Raw genomic sequence first — 27257 nt, forward strand, 5'->3', positions numbered from 1 at the left:
TACTAGTAAATGAGGATCTTATGTTCCAGTGAACAGCAAGCAATACTCCTAAAGGCAGAGTTACTCAATTTATTAGGTCCATACACATTTTTCCTCCTCAATGATATGTTCTCAAAATGTTTGGACAATATGTATGATTAATATTCTTGTTTTTTTTTTTAACTTCCACTGTCATTCTTTATATGCTATGTCTTGTTTGTTAATCTTAAATGTGCAAAAGAAAATTTTTTAAATTATTTTGTATTTAAGAAAGTTATGTATCACTAAGTATTTTTTACAAGATATCTTTTGAAAGATAATATGTACAATGTATTTTTGTGAAGCTAAGAAAATATGCTTCAGAAATGTCTACATGGAGTAAAAATAGAACAAAGCCATAGACAGCAAAACCATAAACATTGCAGCTGAAGGGAGTCATTTATAAATGATGAAGAAAATCATTCAAATACTACAATGCTTTTTAGAAAATATACTATTCAGTGACAGGTATGGGACAAGGAAAAAAAAAAGTGTGTTTTTGGGATGTTTCAAGTAGAGCACAGTCCAGGAGCATTTCTCTTTCCATCCAAAACCATGTCCGTCTTGTAAGTTGTCCCAAATCTAGGTGGCAGGAAAAAATGAAAGCAGACTTGAAGAAGGATCACACCTTTGGACTCTTCAGCATTCTCATGAATTCACAATTTTTTTTTTTCTTGTGATGAGAGCTCTTAGGATTTATTCTCTTAACAACTTTCATATATATCATATGGCAGTATATGTCATCTTGTACATTATATCCATAGTACTTATTTATCTTCACAATTATTAATGATGCATAACACCCTGCTAAAGTTAATAATGTTGCTTTTCTGAACTCAGGTTTCAGACTGCCCATTTTACTTCTTCTGGTTCTTCAGGGCAGAGTTCTGATTATATACTAATCTTATTTTTAGCACTTTCTGTGTGCTCTAAATGTAATCAATAGAAACATGTGTAATGTAAATATTGATCTCTATTGGTGCCTTGTTGGTATTATGGTATTAGCTAGGATATTAGTTTGGCTGTTGTGACAGGGATCCATAATAATTTTCAAAAAAAAAAAAAAGACCCAAATGGCAAAGTCTGCATACATAGTTATCAGGCTTCGTGTTTCTTTTATCTTGCTCTGTTGGGTTTAGGAATTGCCTTCCTTTGCATGGTTCAAGATCACCCTGTATCACACTCGCACAAAATGCAAGTTGAACACACATTTTCACTTGCCTCCTTTTATTCAAATCTTAGAATCATGATCACACCTTGCTGCAATGGAAGCCAGGAAATATTGCCTTTACTCTGTGTGGTTACAAGCCTCTGTGAAAAACTGCAGATTCCCAAACTCAGAGATTGAGATTATGGACAATAGGAAACAACTAGTAACTTTTACCACAATGTTAAGGACATTTTTCTGGTATCTACAGAGGCAGGATAATAATTTCTCCTTTTGTTAAAGAGGACTTCAAAGGTATAATTTCTACAAAGGGCAATGGATCTTGAAATTTGATGTTGAACTTCAAAAATTATAATCACTGTCAATGGATCCAGTAATTAAAAAAAAACGAGACTGTGTTTAAAATATATTTCCTTAGTTTTCCCCCTCTTCCCTATGCAAGCTCTAAGGTACCTAAGGTATTAGGGATCTACAAGACATAAACAATAAACACTAAAATGAGAGTCAAAGAAAACAAGGAGAAAATGCAAGGTTTTTCTCTTTCTCTCTCTCTCTCTCTCTCTCTCTCTCTCTGTGCGTGTGTGTGTGTGTGTGTGTGTGTGTGTGTTGTACTCCACAGTTTTCATATATCTATGAAGATAAATATTTCCTGGAAATAATGTGGCTCAAATGTAATGATTTGGTCCCTGGTATCAGGGCACTGAGTAATAGTATAGCAATATTTTCAATTATAACTCTAAAATACATAAGGATGTGATGCAAATTCACAGACCATTCTGAGTAATCTTGAATTAGTTGGGGCTCAAAGATCCTTGATTCAGACATTGTGTAATAAATTATGTTTAGTAATCAGTGGTTCTCAAAGCAAGACAATTTTGCTACCCCAGGGACATTTGGCAATATCCGGAGCCTTTTTTGTTTGTAACAATTCAGAGAGAGGTGCTATGGGCATCTGATGGATAGAAAATCAAGGATGCTACAGTGCCCATGAAAGCCTCCTTAGACAACAGAGAATTATCCAGTTTGAAATGTCAATAGTTCCCTTGTTGAGAAATCCTCATCTAAATCATACAGCACTGTGAATTTGCCATTAACATATGGAAAAAACCCACATTTTTTAGTTCGATGTAATTTATCTGGTTACTATGTCCTAGAATGATTTCAACATGTATTTTCAGAAAATTATACTTTAAGAATAGTATTCTGTTAGATGTGATGAGTTAGTCAAAAAAAGACTGTTGGGGGCCTGGCTGGCTGAGTTGGTTAAGCATCCCACACTTGATTTTGGCTCTGGTTGTGTTCTCATGGCCCTGGGACTGAGCTCCATGTCAGGCTCCATGTGGAGCGTGGAGCCTGCTTGGGATTCTCTCTCTCTCTCTCTCTCTCTCTCTCTCTCTCTGTGCCCCTCCCCCATTTGTGCATGTGCACTCTCTCCCTCAAAATAAATAAATAGACTTTTTAAAAAAGGCATGTGGGGGGTGCCTGGGTGGCTCTGTCGGTTGGGCATCCAACTTTGGCTCAGGTCATGATCTCGCAGTTAGTGGGTTCGAGCTCTGTGTTGGGCTCTGTGCTGACAGCTCGGAGCCTGGCGCCTACTGCCAATTCTGTGTGTGTGTCTCTCTCTCTGCCCCTCCCCTGCTCACACTCTGTATCTCTCTCTCTCTCAATAATGAATAAACATTAAAAAAATTTTTAAAGATGTGGTTATTTGAGAATTGAGCTTTAAAATAGACTTATTTCAGATTAACCATTTCAATATTAGTAAATATCTACCACATACATCAATTAGTTTCAAGATAAATTAGTTTTATCTTTTGATTCTGGCAATAACTAGCAAAAATGTATACACCTTAACCACTATCAATGTTTATGCTTATCTTTATGTTTGTTATACTTTGCTGTAACTACAGATGACTAGCTTTTATCTAATAAGGATATAATTTTATCAAATAAAAAATATTTTTTCTACGTGTTTCTGAAACAAAGCCCATTTGAATAATAATTTAAATTTTATTATATATAATATTTATTCTTCAGTAAATGCATAGCGATTGCCTAGTACTATACTTCTGTTCCAGGTGTTGGAGCTATAGCAAAAATGAAATGTGTTAGTGGAGTTAGATACACATACACACATACATTCATACATATAAATACATCTACATGTATATAAAACATATACATTGATAAAAATATATCTGTATATGCATTCCTATATATGTATAAATATATACCCACATGTATGCTATATTAAAACATGTGTATATATTCTATGCTATATATAAAAAAAGGGTGTGGAAAACCAAATACATATATAGGAAAATAAAGACCTTTGTGACAAAGTGATATCTGAAAAAAGACCTGATGAAAACCAAGTAGGAGATTTGATCAGATTTTGATCAAAGATTGGTACTTGGTTATTTCTTTGAAGTCTACAACTTTGTGACCATGCTAATTACTGTCTGTTGAATCTAAAGTGCACTGGATGTAAGGCTTTAATAGTGATTAGTGGTAAAAGATTACTTTCTAATTATAGAAAATGATATTTTTGAGTAATAGAATTTGATAAATCTTAATTAGGCAGAAAGTCTTATGAAAATTTTATAATAAATTAATATACATTTAGTACCTCTAGATGTCAGATTATTGACTGAGATATGATTTTTTATAACTGTGGTTAAATAACTAAAGTTTTGAACCTGAGGTAATGTGATTGTTAAAGCCAAGTTTTTTATTACCACAGTTTATAATGTGAGTCATTTGTCCTTTATAAATGTAAAAGCCTAGGGATCATCTCTGTCCTCAAGGGAGTACTTAAAAATAAATAAATACAGTAAAGAATTGTGCAGGGCAAGATGTAGACACAAACTGGAGAAGAGAATTCTACCTGGGGGAAGCAATCAGAGACCATTGAACTGATTTTTGAACTTATCAACAATCTTGCATTAAGTTGTGAATGAGATTGATTTATACCATAGAGGACTATAAAGCCTTGAACTGCCCTGTGATAAAAGTCCTCAGGGTCTCATTTAGATGTATTACTTCAGAAAAAAAAAAAAAAAAAAAAAAAAAAAAAAAAAAAAACACACAGACATACCTACATGTGTATATATTTTATATCCTTTTTAACTGTATTTTTGTATGAAAACAATATATATATATATACACACACACACAAATATATATATATTTATACACACACACACACACACACATATATATATATATATATATATATATATATATATAATAGCTCTGTCTTTTTATATGAAAACAGAATATTAAAAACCAACCATTGTATAAAAAGTCTACTCTAATTGCATCTCGATCTCTTAAAACCTCTGGCAATATGTGAATCCTTTATACAAAGATTGTATACAAGTATGTTAACTAAAGAAAATACTGCTATTTTAATTATTAACACACTCCCATAAAATTAAGGCATTATGTTTTCTATAATATACATCTTTTCAAAAACATTTTTTAATGTTTATTTTTTGGAAGACAGACAGAGTGAAAGCAGGGGAGGGGCAGAGAGAGAGGAAGACACAGAATGAAACAGGCTCCAGGCTCTGAGATGTCCGCACAGAGCCCGATGCGGGGCTCGAACCCATGAGGTGCAGGATCAAGACCTGGGTAGAAGTCTGACACTTAACCAACTGGGCCACCCAGGCACCCCTCTATAGCATACATCTTTAGGCATATGAACATCATGAACAATATGCATTCTCCAATAATGTACATGATTATTGCTGAAAATATATTCTTTAATAAAAAGGTTCATATAGAGTGTTATTTTTGACATAAATCATAACTAAAGAAAAATATTGAAGTTATGTCATTATTAATATTGATTTGAAAATAACTTATGTTTGCAATTAAAATAAAACATTTTTCATGATCTTTAAATTAAAATGAAAGACAGTATTAAAAAACTTACATAAGGACATAATGTTTTATTCTTTATATCCTTTAATATAGCATTCTCAATTCATTAAATTTTCCACACAGATAAGTCACAACAGTGTTCATTATTGTATATAAAAATATTTTTAAGTTACCTGTGATTTACAAGGCCATTTACTTTGAAATTTAATGTGTAGTCAAATATTTACCAATAATGAAATTTGAAGGCACTCTTAAATTATTGAGATATTCTGAATATACTCGAGATGATTTGGTAATTAAAATTTTCCTTCAATATTAAATTAAAATTAAAATTAAAACCTGTAGCTGAGAGTTTTGCTCATTAAAAAGCAACTTACTGTGAATAGAATGCACACACACATTGTTTCAGGAGGAAATGCATGATCTCAATTATTACTAATATTGCTTTCTTTATTTGATATATTTCAGGCATTGCTAGGAACACTTAGAAACATTGTATTTAATTACAGACATCCCATGCTTCTTTTACCAGTGGTCAATAAAAATAAGTACATTTTATGTTAGTGATATTGAAAGCAGCTAGTAATGTAGTTTTACTCCTAAATTTTCACTGATATTTTCTTATATCAAAATCCCTTCCTTCCTTCCTTCCTTCCTTCCTCCCTTTCTTCCTTCTTTCCTTCCTTCCTCTCTCTCTCTCCTTCCCTCCTTTTTATTCCTATCTTTCTCTCTCTTTCTTTCAACCAATTACTCTTAGATTCTCTTTATTCTATTTTGTCATTGCTGGGCTCTGGAGGTATAATAATATTTTAAAGGATTATTAGGCATTCAATCATGCATTCATTCAACAAACATGGAGGACTGCTTCCTGACAGACACTGGGAAAAGTACTAGGAATAGAACAGATACTAAGATCAACATGAGCTCTAGCAAGAAAGACAATCTTTAAAAAGTAAAAGTAAAGTAACATTTTATGATGTAAGAAATGCAGACAGCAAAGAGAAAATAGAGCAAAGATAGTCAACATAATGTAAGCATACAAATAAGGCACCTTGCAGAAATTATGTTTAAACTGAAATCTAAAGGAATAGATAGATACATTGGGTATGTTCTGGGGGAAAAGAAAAATATATATGAATAGCATGGAAGAAAGAGAAATTTGTCCATTTAAAACATTGAAGAAATTTGCTATGCCTTTGTAATAGAATGAAGGTTAATTTTATATATTTGTAAGTTTTTAAAAAATGTTTATTTATTTTTGAGAGAGAGAAGAACAGAGTGTGAATGGGGGAAGGGCAGAGAGAGAGGGAGACACAGAACCTGAAGCAGACTCCAGGCTCTGGGCTGTCAGCACAGAGCCTGACATGGGGCTCAAACCCATGAACCATGAGATCATGACCTGAGCCAAAGTCGAAGTTGGATGCCCAACTGACTGAGCTGCCCAGGCGCCCCTATATTTGTGGGTTTTTTCTATCAAGAGAAGAAAAGACTCATGAATTTAACCACATCCACCCAATTGTGTCAGTAATCATTCCCGCATATTTAAAAACACCCTACCTCTAATGAGTAAATAGGTCTTTGTGTTTGAAAGGTGAAACTAACCTCCTATACCTGAAAAGTGCTAAAAGGAAAAAAAAAAGGGTGTTCTTCAGAGATGGATTCTTGTAGAGTAAAACAAAACTTCCATTGAGACTAAAACTCCGTCCAAGGACTTCAACCAATATAAAACTATTTGTTTATTTTAGACAAATATTGCTTGAATACAACCATGACAATACAGACAAGGCCTTGTTTCTTTGGAACTGAAACTCTAATGGAAAAACAGTATAAGGGGCCAGAGGATCGGAAAGTAAGAAGTTTGACTTCAACATATTAAATGAGAGGCATTCTAAAAGACTTCAGTTCCTGTTTAAGGAAGAGGTCACCTATAGAGACATGTATATCTGTTCAGAGTAGAAAACCAGCAGTCAACAGCAACATGCAACATGGCAAGAAAACACTGGTAGCAATGGCTATAGCAGGTACTCAGGCTGCCATGTTTGGTAATGGATATCAGAAAGACTTCTAGTTTTCTCTGTATATACTTTAGAAGATTATTGAGGCATTCTTGATTTCATGTACCTTTTAAACATGAGTCTCTGGAATCTTCTATCTAGACATCATTTGCCTCTTTTCTTAGACATTTTAGTATTCACCTTTAAGTTCCAAACAACTGACTTGCAGGTTGATTTTTCCTTCCTTCAGTTGTGTCTACTTTGAATGGAAAATTAGGTATGTGCATGGATACTTAGAGTAATGCATATAAGATGGACCAGAGAAAGGGCAGTCTACCTAAAGGAAACAACATATGGAAAGCATGGAGACATACTGAGTATTAGGAATACATATAGATACATATTTGGGTGAAAGGAGGTAAGACTCTATTGACTCTATTCATAAAGGGAGAAGGTAGTATTGAGAATTTCAAGCATGACTGAAAAATGCAAATTTGATAAGTAAAAATGAGTAATACTCTGGGAAATGAATGACATAAATATAAAGTAACACAATGTTATTTGGTGGTAAAAATGAATCAGATAAATATTTAGAGGCTAGAAATAAAAGAACTATGTCACTCAATTTATGTCAGCAAATTCAGTGCAAAGAAAAAGACATAAAAACATTTCAGGTATTTTTTACAAAATTGCTTTACTCAACAAATCTTAATGTTGCATTAACTATGTTAGTCAATTCCTTAAACACTAGTGTTTAAAATAGATATTTTTCCTTCCTTTACATAAACTGACTGGTTTTTATTATTTAATATTAAATAATATTTAAAAATATTTTAAATGTTCACCACAATGACTAAAATTTAAAAGACTGACAAATCGGGGCGCCTGGGTGGCGCAGTCGGTTAAGCGTCCGACTTCAGCCAGGTCACGATCTCGCGGTCCGTGAGTTCGAGCCCCGCATCAGGCTCTGGGCTGATGGCTCGGAGCCTGGAGCCTGTTTCCGATTCTGTGTCTCCCTCTCTCTCTGCCCCTCCCCCGTTCATGCTCTGTCTCTCTCTGTCCCAAAAATAAATAAAAAACGTTGAAAAAAAAATAAATAAATAAATAAAAGACTGACAAATCAATATTAGGATCAAAGTGTGGACCAAGCAGAACCAGAACTCTCATAGACTATTGGTGGGAGTGTAAAATGGCACAACCTCTTTGGAAAAATGTTGTAATAGTTTTGTATAACACAAAACATACACTTTGCAGATGACTAAGCAAAACTAAAAAGCTGATTGTAGATATTTACCCCTAAAAAATACAAAACAGGGGCGCCTGGGTGGCTCAGTCAGTTAAGCGTCCGACTTTGGCTCAGGTCTCGATCTTGTGGTCCGTGGGTTCAAGCCCCGCGTTGGGCTCTGTGCTGACAGCTCAGAGACTCAGAGCCTGGAGCCTGCTTCAGATTCTGTGTCTCCCTCTCTCTGACCCTCCCCCGTTCATGCTCTGTCTCTCTCTGTCTCAAAAATAAATAAACGTTAAAAAAAAATTAAAAAAAAATACAAAACAAAAAACAAACAAAACAAAAAAACCCTTATGTATCCAAATAAATATGTACCAGAATGTTTACAGTAGTTTTATTTGTAATAGTCCAAAACTAGAATTCACCTAGGTGTCCATCAATAGGAGAGTAGAAATAAACTATGGCATATTCATATGAAATACTACTCAGCAATAAAAAAATATTAAAAACATTGATACAGGTAGCAACATTAATGAATTGCAAAACAATATTCTGAATGAAAGAAGCTTTACAGAAAAGCTTACGTGCTATATTATTCCATTTATATTAAATTGTAGAACAAGTAAAACTGGTTTATTGTAACAAAAAAAAAATTAAAACAGTAGTGGTCTCTGGGGGTGGGTACAAGGGAAGAAAGCATGAGAAAACTTACTGGGATAATAATGTTCTATTATCTAATGTTCTAAGATAGTAGTTTCTTTACAGATACCTTTTAAAATCAGCATAACAAGAAATTCCATCTTAGTTCTTTTTGTGACGCTCCTCCCATTCCTGAATATTATTTCACTATTCAAGGAATTCTAAGATACTCATAGAATGAGAGAGAGCCCCAGTTCCAATAGCTCAATGGTTATAATATAATATATATAATGCGGCCACTATATTGCTGTGAAGTCTGGTCCTCTATTGTCTTTGAGGCTCTGTTGGGTGGACCGAGTGGATTCATAAATGCCAGGCCAGATGTGATTGTGGTGATTAATTTTTAAAGACACCCTGCAACCATGGTACGATTTCATGGTCCTATTTCAAAAGGGGATAAGATATATGCCATTTGATAAAATTTCTACATCCTCATCCTCTTCCTGGCAGCAGCAAATCTTTCTCTCTTCTAAGACTGGCCATTTATACCTTCTCCTCTTACAGTGTCAGCTTCTTGTCCCTCAGTAACAAGTGCCTAGTAATTTTTGTCTTTGATCCTAAAAGAAAAAAAAAAGTCATTAATAACTCTTTGAAGCAAGGGCTTCCATACTCATTAAAACAAAGCCCAGTCAACTTTGTGCTGCTGTGGAAGGAAAAATAGTTTTCATTCCTTCAATTCCCATGTAATATGGAGATCAAAATATGAACTAACATATAAATACATTATCTTGCCAAAACACCATGGTTGCAAATGCACACACCAAGAAATGACTAAGTTTCCTTATTTTGGAAATAGGAGTCTTTCCAAGTTTAAGCCAATTTATACTCTGAACATATCACCTAACTTGCACTTGTTGATTAAAAATAAAAATGAGGGAAAATACTACTAGAACAAGAAAAGTTTTTAAAAGTTTATCAATGCTGGAATCCCAGCTCTGGGATCTAAATGATATGAGATAGGGAACCTGGATAGCTCAGTTGGTTGAGCACCGACTTGAGTTCCACTCAGGTCTTGATCCTAGGGTCAGGGAATCAAACCCCATGTTGGGCTCTGCACTGAGCATGGAGCCTGCTTAAGATTCTCTCTCTCCCTCTCTTTGCTCCTCTCCCCTACTTGTGCTTTCTGTCTAAAAAGAAATAATAATAAAAAATAATACAATAAGTGAAATGAGATATATCAAGGAACTAAGTAAAAGGGACAAAATATCAGTTCCTTTTATCAATTAGTAGGACTAGTCTGCCTAACACCGATTCTTAGAATTAGGCAAACTTACCTACCTAAGAGGTGGCAAACCTGAATTTGGGAGAACTTTCCTTCCATGGTGGGGGTGGGGTGGGGTGGGGAGCGGGCAGATTAAGAGATCCCAAAAAGAAGAAGCATAGTTCTGAGCTATGACTGGTTTACCTTCCCCAAATTCACCACTCATGTAATCAGCCACTTCCTCTTGGAAAGAAAGAGCAAAGGGTGGACGGAGGCCTTTAGCTGCACTAGTGGATGCCCCTGTGCAAGGAAAGGCATCACAAGTAGGAAGGAAGCATTTCCTTTTCACAGTTAATAAGGTTTTAGTAATGCTAACTCATCATTTTGGCATTAATCTGTGTCCAAAGTGACACAGAGGAGAATGAAGACACGCTTAATCTAAGATTTTCCATATGTAAGTACGTTTCTGGCAAATGCTTTAATGGATGCATAAATGAGAAAAAGGAAAATTTCTAAACAAAAATTTTGAAATCAGTGAATGGACTATTGGAAAGATAATGAAAGAAAACATTCATGGCAATGATTTGGCAATAAGTGTTCTAGGCCAGCTTAGGTGGATGAATTTATTATCTCTGTGGGGATAAAAATAAATGAGATTGGGCTATCCAAGGATAGACTACACAGGTCCTACCAGAATCTAGTATGAAGTCCAGTAACCCCAGTGTACCAAACAGGCCTGAGCAGACACAGACATAATGGCAGAACATGGAAGAACTAGCAGCTGTAAATTAATACTCAGTGAGATGGATAAACAAAGGCACAAGACAACAGTTCAAAGATGAAAATTCTTTGGCGGGCAGAGTCAGGGTCTGAAGTCCCAAATATCTCCTATTTACCTAAACAACATATTGAGAAACTATACATTTTGTATCAAACCTCTTCTAGGTAATGAGAATACAGCACTGAATAAAACATACACAATCTCTGTGACATTCAACTTCAAGGAAGTAGACTATAACATAATATAAAATAACATGATATAATGGAGTAAAAAGTACAACAATTCAAATAAGTCAAGGCAGGCAGATGAGAATGGCTGGGTCTGGTGAGGGGTGAGGGTGGGCCTAAAGGAATCTTGGAGGATGTATGTTCCAGGTCAAGAAAATAACAACTGCAAAGATTTTAGGCAGATTTGTGCTTGGTGTGTTCATGAAACAAGTGCTTCAAGGCCAGAGTAAGAGGAAAAGGTAAGAGATGATATTAGAAGTTAGATACTTTCTGGTGTAAGGAGGACCTTGTAGGTCCAAGAAAAAGTGTTGTCCTTTATTCAAGTTGCTATCTAAAGCTCTCCCTCTTCCTCTTCTTCCTTTCCCAAACATTTCAGGCCTAGAGCCATTATAGGGGGCAGAATAAGGTAAGCATACACACTTGGAGGGTAGGCCAAGGTGGATCAGTCAGGTCTAAAAGCTTAAACAACAGAATATCCCCATAGGAATATGTAATAACTTGGGATATTACCGTGCAACCAGTATATCCACATGGGTGGTGTGGTATTCAGGAATTGATACATGGTGAAAATCCCAGAAGGATGAAGGGAGTTTCCATATGTAGCAATAGTCAAGTGTGGGATGTTAGAGCCCAAAGTGGTGTGGAGGGTACAGCAGATATGAAGGCAGATTTGTTTCAAAGATGGGGATTGATAAAATAGTGAATATATTAAGGATAACAAGAGTCATGTTTGAAACAAAACATTATGGCTGCTGTGTGGATGAGGTGTTTGGGTTGAAGATGGAAGGGGGCAAGCATGAGAAAAAGAGAGGCATGTTGAGATACCATTTTAGTAAGTTAGAGGAAGATGGTGGCAGCTTGAATTAGGGATACAGTGGTGAAGCTGGTGAGCATCAAGTGGATTTGAGTTATCTTTTAGAATGATGATCTACAAATTTGCTGAATGTGGAGTATGTAGGACAGACAAAAGGTATAGGATGACTTCAAGGTTACATAAAAGTTCTTAGATCCCAAAGCATTCATTGTCATTCATGGATTCATTGTCCTCTTCTTGTACTACTGTTCCCATGTCTTAAGGTGTGATAATACTGCAGCAATATTCTCAAACTAATTCAAGTCATTAAGAGATAAACTAGTCATAAGTTATAAAGCTATACCATTTACAAAAGCCTCAACAAAGAAATTGCTGTTTAAATTCCATCAACAAGAATGTGGGAAGACATGTGGCATAGTGATTGGAGTTAAGTACTATGGTATTAGACAGAAATGGTTTTGGGTTGTAGCTCAGCCAATTATAATTTTGGGCAAGTTGCTTAAACTCTAGAAACTCAGCATTCTCATATGTAAAATGAGGGATAATACCACTTTAGAGGGTTGTATAAGGATTCTTTAATGGTGTAAAGTGGTTAGGATTGAGCTAAATATATTTGCAGTTACTATTAGTAATAGTAGTCGTGGCAGAAGTAGCATTGGGTGATATCTCCAAAGACTGAATAGATGATTCTCTCTTTCCTTTGAAGAAAATGTTAGGTTTAAAAATATGTGGAAAAAAAGTGGAGGAAACATAACAATTGCTTTCAAGGATTATCTTTGAAATGTATGACAATAGTTACTCATGTTTTCAAATCTTTTAAATTATGTGCATTTCTCATGGATGTGCATAATTTCTTATATTCAAAGGATAAAACATTAATTTTAATACTATGTTGGTCCAGAAAAAATTGTCTTCGATTATACCAGTGTTTCTAATAATTTAGATACAAGCATTTGATATAACATTCACTCTAGGCAGGTAAATGTTCTTGTTGCTTAGAACAGAACATACTTCTTGCAATACATTCCTTCCCAATTCTATTTTATATTCTCTATTTACTATGTCTAATCATTATGCTAAGGCTCGTTTGAAAACAGTTGTTCTTAATTGTAAAATTGAACTGTGCCCCATTAAGCTCTTGCCTAGCTGCTTTTGAGATCCTTGGTGGTTTGGAATGTGGGGATGCATCCACATTTTCTCTCTGCCAGTTCCTTTTATCTTTTCTCTCTAATGCTATCCCTTCAGTGCTTCAGCTGCTAAGTGGTTCTAGCGTATGCCTGATATAATTTTCTGATGATGGATGCATTGTTCCCACTACTGATATGTCAGCAGGAATGCCACCTGTGTCTGAGAATTTGGGACCATAAGGGTTGTGTGTTTTACTGAAGCAAGAGGGAAAATGCAGAATTAAATAGAAAGAAGCATTCCAGTTCTGTCTATTAACTTCTGATATCTAATTTTGCACCAACTATAACTGTAAAAAGAAAAAAAATGGAAATTATGTGAGCTTCAAAAATTAACCCACAAAAAGTTTTGAAATCTTTTTGACTCTTTTTAAAAATTGCAATATTTCAACTTTGCATACAGATGCTTATACACTTATTTATTCAATATTTGTGAATGCCTACTTTGTGCCAAGCATTTGTTCGGGTGCTCGGGATAATTTAGATATAGACTCACTCTCATAGAGCCTAGAGTCTGCTGTGCAGCAAAAAAAAAAAAAAAAAAAAAAAAAATTACCATATTAGATCTCCAGCTTCAAAAATAACAAGTTATTTTATTGTAATATTAAAACAATTAGCGTTAGGGGGCGCCTGGGTGGCGCAGTCGGTTAAGCGTCCGACTTCAGCCAGGTCACGATCTCGCGGTCCGTGAGTTCGAGCCCCGCGTCAGGCTCTGGGCTGATGGCTCGGAGCCTGGAGCCTGTTTCTGATTCTGTGTCTCCCTCTCTCTCTGCCCCTCCCCCGTTCATGCTCTGTCTCTCTCTGTCCCAAAAATAAATAAAAAATGTTGAAAAAAAAAATAATTAGCGTTACATAAAGTCATGTTAAAACTGGGTGAAATTCTTGCTACCTATATAATAAGCTTTATAAATTATTTAGCCATTGTGAGTTCAGGATGACAAAAAAATGAAGTGTGTTAGTCCCCCCCCCCCATAAAATGAGCACTGAATTCTAAGGAGGCTTCTAGATATCCACAAGGCTTTTATGAAAAGGAGAGATCCCTGTGAATAAATTTGATCTGGGAGTCAACCTGCACAATCAACGAGTGTGAAACTTGAAAGCTGGATTTACAATTTGGGTTCACAAAACTCAGTTTATTTGATACCAAAGTCATTGCAGCAATGATAGCATATGTCCTTTAATGAAGTCAGAAACCCAACTTTCTAAACCTAATGTTGGGTTTTACACTAATTCTGTTTGTTGCTACTGGATGGTGTATCATGCCATCTCCACCCCCTAGACCAACCACATCGTTACAGATTCTTCTATGGAGAAACTTGGTTTTGTACAGCACTTATTGACATGTCTTACATAGTAGCCTTCCTGTTTCCACAAAGATGCCAGAGAAGGTTTGTCTGTTTGAGTTATAGACAAGACCTTTCCAATACTCAGTGAGATCTTTTATGTGGGTTCACTGGGGGTCTTTGGGGTTAGGAAAGAGAAAGAATTTCACTCTTTTAGCATTTGCTTCACACCTTCAACAAAAGAACACCAGAAGTATCAAAGAAAAGCACGTAACAAGAGTCAGTCAGGAATCACATGTAAGTTTCTTTTTATTCAAATTATCCTATCCACCTAACCAATACATTAAAGAATAGTTATCTTCAGTTCCATGGAGATAAAAGTGCCTATTTGTGTATTTAATGAAGTCATAATGCATTTGTGTGTGTGAGTGTGTGTGTGTGTGTGTGTGTGTGTGTGTGTGTGTTGGCTGTACATTTTGTATTTTTGTTGTCATTTGAGATTAAATAAAAAATAAAACCAAATTCCAACACACTGAGATATACCCGAGAATGCAATTAACGTCAGTTCCTTTCCTCTGTAAGGATATCATCAGCCAGTTTAAGTGGTTCCTTCCCACCTCTATTACTCACTAGCATATTAGTCTGTTTTATATCCTCATATTCCTTAATTCCTCCTGAAATTATCTTGTTTCTCTATTTGTTTATTGTTCATCTTTCTTTGCCAATTTTCACGATAGAAGAAGCTACTTACTTTTTGTTAAAACTGTGGTTAGAATAGTGGCTAGAAAAGGGTGAGGGTATACCCACTATTTTAAATGAATAATCAGTGTCCTTTAGATGAAATGAGACTGGTTTAGATGTGTTTGTTTTCATTTTTTTCATTTAAAATTGTTTTAAGTTTTATTCATTTTTTTCAGAGACAGAGACAAAGCGTGAGTGGGGGGGGGGGGCAGAGAGAGAGAGGGAGACACAAAATCCCAAGCAGGCTCAAAGCTCTGAGCCGTCAGCGCAGAGCCTGATGGGGCTCAAACCCACAAACCGAGATCATGACCTGAGATGAAGTTGAACGCTCAACTGACTGAACCACCCAGCCACCCCTAGATGTGAAAGTTTTCAAAAGAAAGTAAAAAGTTTCTTTAGCTACCACTTGCTATAATAAAGGTTTATTAGAGAAAAAAATATATATATATATAATAAAAATTATTTTATTATTTTAAAGTAAATATTTCAATTAAATCCTCCTTTATTTGTGATTTCATTAACCAAGATATTCAGTTAAGTGAAACTTCATATGTATATAATATAATGGTGATTTAAATTCACAATGAAAAGACTGAGAAATCACAAGGTCCTGAAATATTTTCTTATCTACAGAAAGTAGAAATTTATTTAATAAAGTTTTAGAGGTTAATGGAACTATTGAAATTTCTGATCAATGGTGAAGGGTACTCAGTGTCCTTTAATTAGAATATTTAATTGGTTAGTACATTCAACTTATTATGATAAAATATGCCTTAGTACCTTGTATTTGGTGAGCCTTGTTAAAAATAACTGATTTTCTAAAATTGCTCTTATTCAAACACTAAAATATAGGACCACTTTGAACTAGATAATCACAACTGACAAATAGCATTTGTGTTTGTATTTCCCTTCAAGAACCCCATTGGTGGTGATAAGGGAAATGAGACTCTAAAAAAGATGTTTTATATTTATTAAATATGTTAGCTCTGCAGTGCCCAATAGAAATCTGTGCAGTTTTTAAGGTCTTCTGATAGATCATAAACAGTAGTGGTTATATTGCCCTACAGATTCCTGAGATAGTAGAAACTTCCTGAGGACCTGGAAACTACTTAATTCTTCCATCCCTAAGCCTTCAGACATGACTTTTTCTGTCTGTTCCTCTCTTTCATTCTTATAAAAGTGGTCTGTATTTTGATTTCATCCCTTCTTTTCTAAAGAGTTTCTTGAGTTAGCAACTTTCTCAAGTCCAAGTCATTCCCTGATTCTCTGCTCAAACATTTCAAATGAGATATCCACACTTAAGCTTCTCATTTGGTGTGATTCTTCAGGCCTACAGATGATCAAGGGAACCTTCCTTGTCTGCAGCCTCCAGGCCTGCCTCTGGCTGTTGGCTCTCCTCTGAGTTTATCTCAGTGTGCACATGATGTTATATATTTTCTATGAGGAACATGATATGATGAAGTAAGGAAACACAAATCTATACCTGGTGTCTTCACTATATGGCATCCTATTGTCACTCCTTATGTCCAGAGAGATTTCCCCTTAGTACTGTTCACCAAACACAAGGCAGGATACTTTCCTATATCATTTTCCCTGTTGCTTTTTCATAGTACATTTCACACATTGTCATTAAATATAAATGTGTCAGTTTATTCTTTTTCTGTCTCACCAATAAATGCATGAAAGGGGCAAATGCATACATTCAATATGCTTGGCTTTCAGCTCTTTTATGCTCCCCTTTTATTGTTTGGAACACAAACAATATTGTTATGAAAAAGAGAAAAAGAAATAGAGTCAGGCAGGATTGAAGAAGTATGATTAAGCTGATAAACCTAATTTTATAACATCTTAATTTTAAAAATCTTTATAAAAACTTAATGATATGTTATTACTGTTTTGCTTTGAAGAAATTTCATTGAGTTGTTGGGTATATCTCTTGTTTTTATATATTTAGAATTCTTTCCCCCTGTTTCTCAAGATAGAACCCTTCTCTTCCTTTGGGACGCTGCACTCTTGCCCTCCAGATAAAAAATGTGAATTATATTGCCTCATCTGTATTATTGTAAATGACCAAGGCTGGTTCATCAGATTGTTGAATACCCCTGAGAACTGTGATTGATCTAGTTCTGACAGGTACCCAAGCAGACCCAATTACAATCTTTTTCATAGTGAATGATATGATGTTAGCACTAAATACTTTGTAAGCCTAAAGCTACTACAGCCATTTTGCCACCACAAGAACACCTGATTAAGAATTTAGCAAACACAAAGGGCAAAGACATTCCAAATGACCTCTTTCCAACTTCGGATCCAATCAAGTCTAAATACTCCTGGAATTTTCAGTTATATGAATCAATCTTACTAGCTTAACAAAGTTCCTTAAGTGTATTCCAATGATTGCTCAAAGCCCAACTCAAAATCCATTTTCAAATATAATTGTCGTCAAACCCAGTATGCATTCTCCCTTACAGATGATCTCTACACTGGCCAATTTTCTTTGGGAAAGTAAAAGTAAATGGTAAATTGTTTACACATTGACTTAAATAGTATTAATTATTTATACTTTTGATGAAAGGGAAAAATAGGAATGATCCATGAGAATTTTTCCTTGGCCACATCAGCTTAGGGCAAGTGGTCCATGTTGGTAGCATGTTATTTTTATCAGGACTGCTGCTTATAAAATGGTACAATATGTTTATAAAAATTGTGGAGAATATACATTTTTTACCAACCTGAATCCATTAATTTTAGTCACAAGCCAATGCTTGCCAGCATTATTATCTGTCATTCATATCTGTCTTATAGGAAGAAATCAATATGGGTAGAAATTCACATGTTGAGCCATTCCCATACTTTTGCTTGACCAATGTTTTCATTTGTTAGCAGTTTAATTTTTAAACCAAAAGAACCTTTCTTAAGATGTAAAGTTATCCAAAAGTCCTATATAAATTATTAATTTATTCATATAAATTACTATTTTAGCTAAGCCTGGGATAGTTCTGACTGATATGAGAGTGGTAGATGTACACTTTGGCCTTTTAGACCCCTTCACTCCTATGTCACTTTGGGGAAGAACATAGGGCTTAATGAAGCTCTTTGAAATCCCCTGGGATTTTAAAAATGTGGGTCAAAGTGAAAAGGTAACCAGCACCCAGGTAGTATATTTTTATCATCATCACATCATTTGTTGGACATTGTCTTTTTAAATGTCATAAATTGAGGAACACATTTTTGTTCTGTTTTGTTTGTTTTTCTAAGAACAGTTGCCTGTGGAAATGTATGCTAGCTCCTTGCATGCTGGTCTGCTCACTGAAAAGGTGGCAGTGACCTGATAGATATGAGAAGGAATTTATTTTGCCTGAGAGATCGCATGGTTAATGGAACATTAAAAGATTGATTCTTAGGATTAACAGAACAATTTCTTAGAAAATACAGTTTGCTCAGAGCAAGAATGCAATGGAGGTTTGGAAGAGGTGTCTTAAGTGTCAAAACAGAGTAATATTTCAGAAATATCCACAATAAGTAAAGTGAATTAGTGGGAATGGCATATGAAAATTTCCATCAGTAAGGAGTTTATTGTTGCATAAGAAACATGCTACAACTGCCATAGCAAGTTTCTGTTTATTTTTGTTTTTATTTATGGCCTACTTTGCATAACCCCCAAAGCCATCTTCCCAAAGAGAGTTCTGGAAAAAAAAAAGACATTGAAGCCTGTGTGGCTCAGTCGGTTAAGCATCCAACTCTTGATTTCAGCTCAGGTCATGATCTCATGGTTTGTAGGATCAAGCCCCACATCAGGCTCTGTATGACAGTCCTGACCCCCACTCATGGTCTCTCTCTCTCTCAAGAAATTTAAAAAATGTTTCTCTGTGTGTGTGTGTGTGTGTGTGTGTGTGTGTGTATGTAAAATAGGTTCCTTTCCCTAAAGTACAGATGAAATACATGGTATATATTTTTGTAAAATATTCGTTGCTCAAACACCCTATGTTCCTAACGCATGTGTGTCTGGGAGCAGATGGTTCAGGGGAGATGGTTCATAGCACTACAGCCAAAGGTAACCAATGATAACCTGTGCTTACACGTCAACACTCTCTTCTTTTCCTTTCTTGTGTTAATTATATGTTTCCTTCTTAAGGACCACTCTGTTTTAAAATAAGAAGCCATCAGCAATATTTATTATTAAAGCAACATAAAATACTTTTCAGATAAGAATCACATTTTATCTTCTGGTGCAGTGCTCTGAAAAGATGTGAACAAAGTTGGCTCTTTAGTAGCCTAGCAAGAGCATGTTGGTTTGAGGGAGATAATTTTTTCTGTCTTCTCTGTATTTCAGGCAATGAAATTGTATCTGGAATCAAACTTATATGTGGCTTTTGTTGATAATGTCTTCATGAACGTATTTTTACAAAGTTTATGATGTGGTCTGATTCTGAAACATTTCAAAGCTAAGGATCAGTCACACAACACCCTTTGTTTTGTGTCATAGAGGCAAAAAATAGCCAGGAGCTTGTTAACGTGGAGAGAACCCAGGCTGGGAGTATGAAAATGTAGGTTCTTTTCTCACGTCTTCCCCTAATTGAAAACTGATGTTTTGGTCAAGTCTCTTAAGTTGCGAAATTCACAAAAGCACTCTAGCTAGCTCATACAAGAAGGACTTATGGTAAAGATTTATTAGGATGTCTAAGAGGCTACTAGGGACAGAAAATGAGATAGACTTCATGGAACCAGGAGCTGGAAATGGAAATTTAAAAAAATTTATATAGGGGTGCCTGGGTGGCTCATTTCATTAAGCATCCAACTCTTGATTTCATCTCAGGTCATGATTTCACAGTTCATGGGTTCAAGGCAGGCATTGGGCTCTATACTGACAGCTTGGAGCCTTCTTGGGATTCTCTCTCTCTCTCTCTCTCTCTCTCTCTCTCTCTGAAAAATAAATAAAAATAAACATTAAAAAATAAAGAAATTTATATATATATATATATACATATATATATGTATATATATATATATATATATATATATAAAAAGAAAGTATAAGTATATATATATATATATATGGAGAGAGAGAGAGAGAGATAAACATGGTGTCCATGTTACTAACCTTAGCTTTGACCAGATATGTTTTATCCATTCAAGTGTAAGTAATTGGGATTGTTGGGTGGCTTCTATTCTTACTATGAATCATTATATCAGAAAATAATAAATCTCTAAAATCATTAGCATGTAATGTAGATAACTATGTAGAAGGCCATATTCCACTTCACACAGTAAAACTTAGTTGGATTTTCCCACTAGATACTATAGCTATATCTCCGAAGTCTTCAAACATCTAATTCTGGAATTCTTTTTTTTTTTTTTCCTCCCTTCTGTCCCTGAAACAGCTTCTAATATTCTCTCCATTTTTCAGACCTCAGCATGGCACAAAACTATCTCCTTCAAACTGCATACTACGCACACACCCACACCCACGCAAACAGAGATACAGGAATAGTAAAATTAATACTGACGATGCAGAGGTGCCTGGGTGACTCAGTCAGTTAAGATTCTGACTCAACTTCAGCTCAGGTCATGATCTCAGAGTTCATGAGTTCGAGCCCTGCATCGGGCTCAGCGGACAGTGCACAAAGCCTGCTTGGAATTCTCTCTCCCTCTCCGCTCCCCCCCGCCCCAATCCTACTAGTGTGTGCGCACTCTCTCTCTCTCTCTCTCTAAAAATAAATAAATAAACTTAAAAAAATATTAACCATGCATTATTCTTCAAACTTGTCATCCTAGAGTGGGAACCAAAAGGCTGTTCTTGGTTTATTTTGATAGTTATATTCACTAAAAGTGATTCCATTTGTTGAAGAGGTAGTACATTGGGATGAATTTACACTATGGATGAACTTCTCTTGCTTTACAGGTCCTCAGTCTTGGGTCAATATTTTATATAAAGCGTGTAGGGGAAATTGAGTGTGGCTGAAAATGGACTCATATTCAAGGCAGATATAGGAATTTATGTAAGTAAATTCACATCTCTAAGGATTTAAGCTACTCCCATGATAACTTAGAATGTTAAAAAAAATTCTGTGAGATAAAAATATATAAATACATAAATATATGGCATGACATTTTATTTTACATGGCATCTTATGTAATCTGTCAAATCAATGTCAATATTTTAGTAATCACTTTAACAACAGTTCTTATTTCTATTTTAAAAATATTTTTCCATCATAATACAGTTGATTTCTCCCAACATATCAGTAATCATAACATGAAGTCAATGCATTGTCATTATATATAAGAAGAAAGCTTCTGCTATTTTAGCAACATTTCTTTAGGTAAATGTTTATGAATTTGTTGTTGTTGTTGTTGAAAATGGTCTAAGTATTGAAGTTCAAGTCCATTGTTTGGCTGATCATTGTCTATAATTTGGAATCTCTATCTCCATTCCTACAACAAATAGACAGTACTGATCAAACCACATGTTTACTAAACATATTTATAATATCAAAAACTCCAATGAAAGGATATATGCATTTTCTGAGTACAATTGATATTTGAGTAGTATCAGCAAAATGAAAAATCCCTAGGCATAAATTGCAAAATAAACTCAATAATATAGTTATCAGATAATAAAGTTATGGTAACTATATCTTTTCCTTATTATCATAATGTCCTATTAGGTCAAATATATGTAGTTTAAACTGGTCTCTAAAGTAATTATGTCTTTTTAACAGGTATTTTATTTTATTTTTTTTTAATTTTTTTTTAACGTTTATTTATTTTTGAGATAGAGAGAGACAGAGCATGAATGGGGGAGGGTCAGAGAGAGGGAGACACAGAATCCGAAACAGGCTCCGGGCTCTGAGCTGTCAGCACAGGGGCCCGATGCGGGGCTCGAACTCACAGACCGCGAGATCGTGACCTGAGCCGAAGTCGGCGCTCAACCGACTGAGCCACCCAGGCGCCCCTTAACAGGTATTTTAGTCATAAACTTAAAATTAAGTTTAAAAAAATATTCAAGTTCACCACCAACCATTGTATATATAGAGATGACCAAGTCATATAGTCCTTAGTCATATAGTCATATAGTCAGTCCTTAGTCCAAGTCATATAGTCAGATATTCAAGTTCACCACCAACCATTGTATATATATAGATGACCAGTGTGGTAAGTACATGCTCAGAGATACACATTATTTATAACAGAAAATTTGGAACAAACATACTTTTTTTAATGTTTATTTATTTTTGAGAGACAGAGACAGAGCATGAGCAGGGGAGGGGCAGAGAGAGAGGGAGACACAGAATCCAAAGCAAGTTCCAGACTCTCAGCTGTTGGCACAGAGCCTGACCCGGGGCTTGAACCCATGACTTGCAAGATCATGAGCTGAAGTTGGAAGCTTAACAGTGAGCCATCCAGGCTCCCCTAAACATATGTTTGTTAACAAAACATTGTCCAATCAGGGAATTGTCAAATAAATTTCAAATAGATTATTATACTTTAACTTTCTGGATACATTAAATATGATGTATCCAAATGTGTGTACTATGAAGAAAACACACACAATAAAGTTGTTATGAAGAAAAGCAGGACAAAATATATTAATTCTATATTATCTCAGTTATACACACACATATTAAAAATGAAGTGAGATAAAATGTGAGGGAGAGACAACATAGCAGTTTCTGTGGGCTGGTTGTTTAGATCTGGTAAGTGGTGGAGCACAGAATACTGCCCTGCAAGGTTCCAGAAATAAGGCAGCACTTGCATGAAGGAGCACAGAGTGGAGAGGGTGTCACTACAGACTGAAGGAAAGGCTGAGAGCATAGTAACACTTTGGTCCAAATATGTGGATCTTGTTCCTCTGGAGTTCAAGAGCCATGAATTACCATCCCTGAATTCTGAAAACTTCCCAGAATTATTAAAATACTCCCCTTAAAAAATGTTTCCCTTTTACTTAAACTGCTTAAATTCATTTTCTATTACTTATAGTCAAAAGAGCTTTAACTGAGGTAAAAATTTTTTCAATAAGTAAAGAATAAAAATCAATACTTTTTTAGAAGCTTATATACTTTTATTGCACCTTTTGATGTCCAAGAGTATCTAGCAGATATTTTTGCTTAATAACCTCAAACAACTCTCTTATCATAATATTTATAGTGCTATCAAATGTAGGGAGTACATTTTAAATTCAGCTTGAAAGCCAGACTGCTAATTTTCAGTTTCTAAGAAGGCTGACCTTATTGAGGAAACCACTTTGAATTGCAAAACACATTCCTTGAGCATGCTATCCAATAGAATTTTCTATGATGATGGAAATATTCTATGTTGTGCTGTGGTAGTCAGTAGACATTGGTGATTATTGAGAATGTGAAAGGTTATCTAGTGTGATTGGGGAATTAATTTTTAAATTTTATTTAATTTTAATCAATATAAAAACAAATAGCTACATGTGGCTAGCAGCTTATAGCAGATAGTACTACCTTTAAGTGTACCTAGGAAAAGTAGAGATATAATTTAGGCTACATTACCCTCAGAAATCACAACTATCTCTTGTTTTCTTGTGTTTGGATGGCTCCTGGTTTATGAGATTTTAGCAGATATGTTACAGATTGAATCTTGAAAATAATTTCTCTTTTATTCAATTTATCCTATATTCAAAAAATATCAAAAGATTAAAAGAAGTCCAGAGTAGGCTTCCTACTTCAAATAATATTAGTCTTATTAAGAAAATGAAACAAAGTTAGAGGAAAAAAGGAAACAAAATGCAGGAAATAGCAAAAGCATATCAAAGAGTAACCAATTGATAAGGAGTTCCTACTGTTTTCTAGGGAAATAATATTTGATTAGAGAATCACATAAATTTTGAAAACGTGTCTGAAAAGCACATTGTGGTTAGTAAACCATCACATTAGTAAACTCATAAGCATTTTTATACAGTATTTCTGATCTCAGGAGTTGGATAAAAAACAACAGAAACAAACTATAATTATAGCTTGTGATGGGAGGAAAGGTATGATTTTTAAAAACAACTGTGTGCTATAATAATTACAAAGAGGGAAATATCACTCTGGCACAGGTGGACTAGAAAAACATAAACAACTTTAGGTAGGACCTAGATAATTGAAAAGGTGAAAAAAGAGTGTATTTGAAAGGAAATATAATAAAAAATGCATAGTGAGTATATTTATAGGGCTGTGTGGAGACAACAGTGGAAAAGTTGGACAAAGAAGAATCCAGACACTTACTGGACTGAGGAGCACTGAGGTATTTAGACTTCAATGCAAAGGCAATGTAAGTCCCAGAAAGTGTTAGAATTCACCCACGTATTTAGGGTTGTCCATTTAACACTTGCAAACATGTCTAGTATCTCTACTTGGGGTTTCTTAAGGATTTTCTCTTCAACTTAGTCAGACATGCTCTATTTTATAAATAATACAGTTTGATTCTTTCAAAAATAAAATATTTATTGAGCATAAAAAATTAATAGTAAGCTACTTTTTTTATAACTAAAAAATGCTCTCCAAACAATTTTCATACTTGGAAGGAAGCCTGAATGTCACCACTTCAGATTTTGGTCAAAGTTGTTTTTTTGTTTTTTGGGTTTTATTTTGGGGGTGGGGGATGGGTTCAAATATAATGCTTTGACTGAGCTCTTACTGAAAATAATTCTTGTACCAAATGTGGGAGAAAAAACAAACAAAAACATTACCTGGCTTAGAAAGCAAATTATGTAAAACATCGTGAGTTAACATTGCTTCAAATTCACTCACATCAATCTACATTTATTTACCATGATGCTTATATACATTTAATGAAATGGTAGTTTTGTCCAAAAGCATACAGAATTCCAAACAGAAGAGCAAAATAAAATTGTAAGTATACTCTAGGAGGCAAAGAGGTGAGGCCCGTGTTTTCATGTTCATTCTAAAATCGGTCTTTGACTAAATTAAATAGTAAAAATCAAAAGGTTTTTGCATGTTCTTTTTAAGCTTGTCCAGTTGAACTTTGTGTGGTAATTGAAATATTTTCTGTCTGCACTGTCCATCAGTAGCTAATAGTCACTTGTGACTATTGAACCATTGAAATGTGACTCCTGTGACTGAATTTTTTATTTTATTTAACTTTAATTTAAATTAAAATAGTCTAGGTTTGTAAGTTTATCTCTATAAACAGCCAATTCATATCACATAAGCAAAAAGTATCAATAATTAGGAAATCAGAAAAGCCAAGTGTAAGTCTTGAAATAAGCAGCATTATATTCCCTATATGCATTAGTATCCTTCTCTTTAATTGTTTCCCAACTGTGCTGAAATAATTTGGGCATTAAATATAGAGAATATTTCCCTTCTAAACCACTAGCTCCTTTTCTGGTTTTAATTTTTTTTTTTAAGTTTAATTCCTTCAAACTGTAAGGAGAGACTATAATGAGAAAGCAAATTTAACAATAGACTTGACGTTGACTCTCACAACTAAGAATGTAAAATATGTGGAGCACCTGGGTGGCTCAGTAGGTTAAACGTGAAACTCTTGATTTTGGCTTAGATCACAATCTCACAGTTGTGAGACTGAGCCCCGTGTTGGGCTCTGTGCTGGGCATGGAGTGCTTAAGATCCTCTCTCTCCCTCTCCCTCTGCCCCTTCCCTGCTTGAGTGTGCATGCCACGCTCTGTCTCTCTCTCTCAAAAAAAAAAAAAAGAATTAGAAATATGTGTATTAGGGGTGCCTGGGTGGTTCAGTCAGTTAAATATCTGACTCTTGGTTTTGGTTCAGGTCATGATCTCATGGGTTTTCAGTTCGAGCCCTGTGTCAGGCTCTTCACTGATCGTATGGAGCCTTCTTGGAATTTTCTATCTCCCTCTCTGTGTGCCCTTTCCCTCTGCTCTCAAAAATAAATAAACAAACATTTAAAAAAATATGTGTATTAGATAATTTTTGGAACAGGCGATATCAAATATCTGCAGTTTTCCATCGAATTCTATTTAGATACCACTAGATGGCTTCCCTCTTAAAAATAAGGTTTATGTCAAAACAGAATGTTCTTAAGCACCTATAAAATGTCTTAATTTTATTTGTCAAAATAATAATGTTTTTAGAGGTTCATATCACAGTAAGTTAGAATTCTTGAAATAAAATGTTATCATGACAGGATTTTATCCTGATGAAAGAGATATGAACACCCCCACACATAGTTAACCCTTGAACAACACAGATTTGAAGTGTGTGGGTCCACTTATACATGGATATTTTTCAATATGGTACATATGGTGCTCTAAATGTATTTTCTCTTCCTTATCATCTATTAAATAACGTTTCTCTAGCTTTATTGTAAGAATGCAGTATGTAATGCATATAATATATGAAATTTGTGTCAGTTAACTGTTTATGTTGTCATTAAGGCTTTCAGTCAACAGTAGGCTATTAGTAGTTAAGTTTTTGGGGTGTCAAAAGTTAAACATGAATTTTCAACTGTCCAGGGGTTTGGCACCCATAACTACTGTGTTGTTCAAGGCTCAACTGCATATTAGTTTAAAAATTCAAGAGTATAAATTAAAACTCAGGTGTTATCATAATGGATACACATCTATGTATTTTTCTTTTACTTAGAAATAAAGAAGAAAGGTTTATTTTGTTTCTGCATGTCAAGAGGATAAATGAGATATTCATTTTTTAAAATATACTCTAAAATAGATAACAACATTTTAACCAAATACTGGCAAGAATCCATGATAGAAGGCATAAGGTCTATACCTTCTTTCTCTCTGTTACTGACATGTATGAGTATTTGTGGCTATAACCTCATGTGAATTCGCTTTGAATCTCTTGTGTATTCAAGTGCAGGGCTTATAGTCAGAATATGGTTTAAAGGCTAATCTTGATACTTTTAATCTGTGTGATATTGGGTAAATTGAGTTACATTGTATACTCAGAGAAAAATTTGGAATGAGATTGGAAGGAGCCATTAATAAGTCATTCTTGAGGCAGAGTCTGAATACCTAACCTTCTGAGGTCAGACACTGACACTGCAAGGACAGAGCAAATGGGAG

General features: G+C 34.9%; 2 long non-coding RNA genes across 2 annotated transcripts in view; one reads left to right on the forward strand and one right to left on the reverse strand.

The window, feature by feature from the left end:
* LOC125923685 (uncharacterized) overlaps nt 1-27257 on the reverse strand; it is a 175985-nt gene that overhangs the window by 94046 nt on the left and 54682 nt on the right. The gene's annotated exons all lie outside the window — the stretch shown is intronic.
* The window catches only part of LOC125923686 (uncharacterized), a 51487-nt gene continuing 32409 nt past the window's right edge, over nt 8180-27257 (forward strand). Inside the window, exon 1 of the long non-coding RNA XR_007458135.1 lies at nt 8180-8428. This is a non-coding gene — a long non-coding RNA (uncharacterized LOC125923686). The remainder of the gene's footprint in view (nt 8429-27257) is intronic.

Source organism: Panthera uncia, chromosome B1, assembly GCF_023721935.1.
Source record: "Panthera uncia isolate 11264 chromosome B1, Puncia_PCG_1.0, whole genome shotgun sequence".
Taxonomy (NCBI): domain Eukaryota; kingdom Metazoa; phylum Chordata; class Mammalia; order Carnivora; family Felidae; genus Panthera; species Panthera uncia.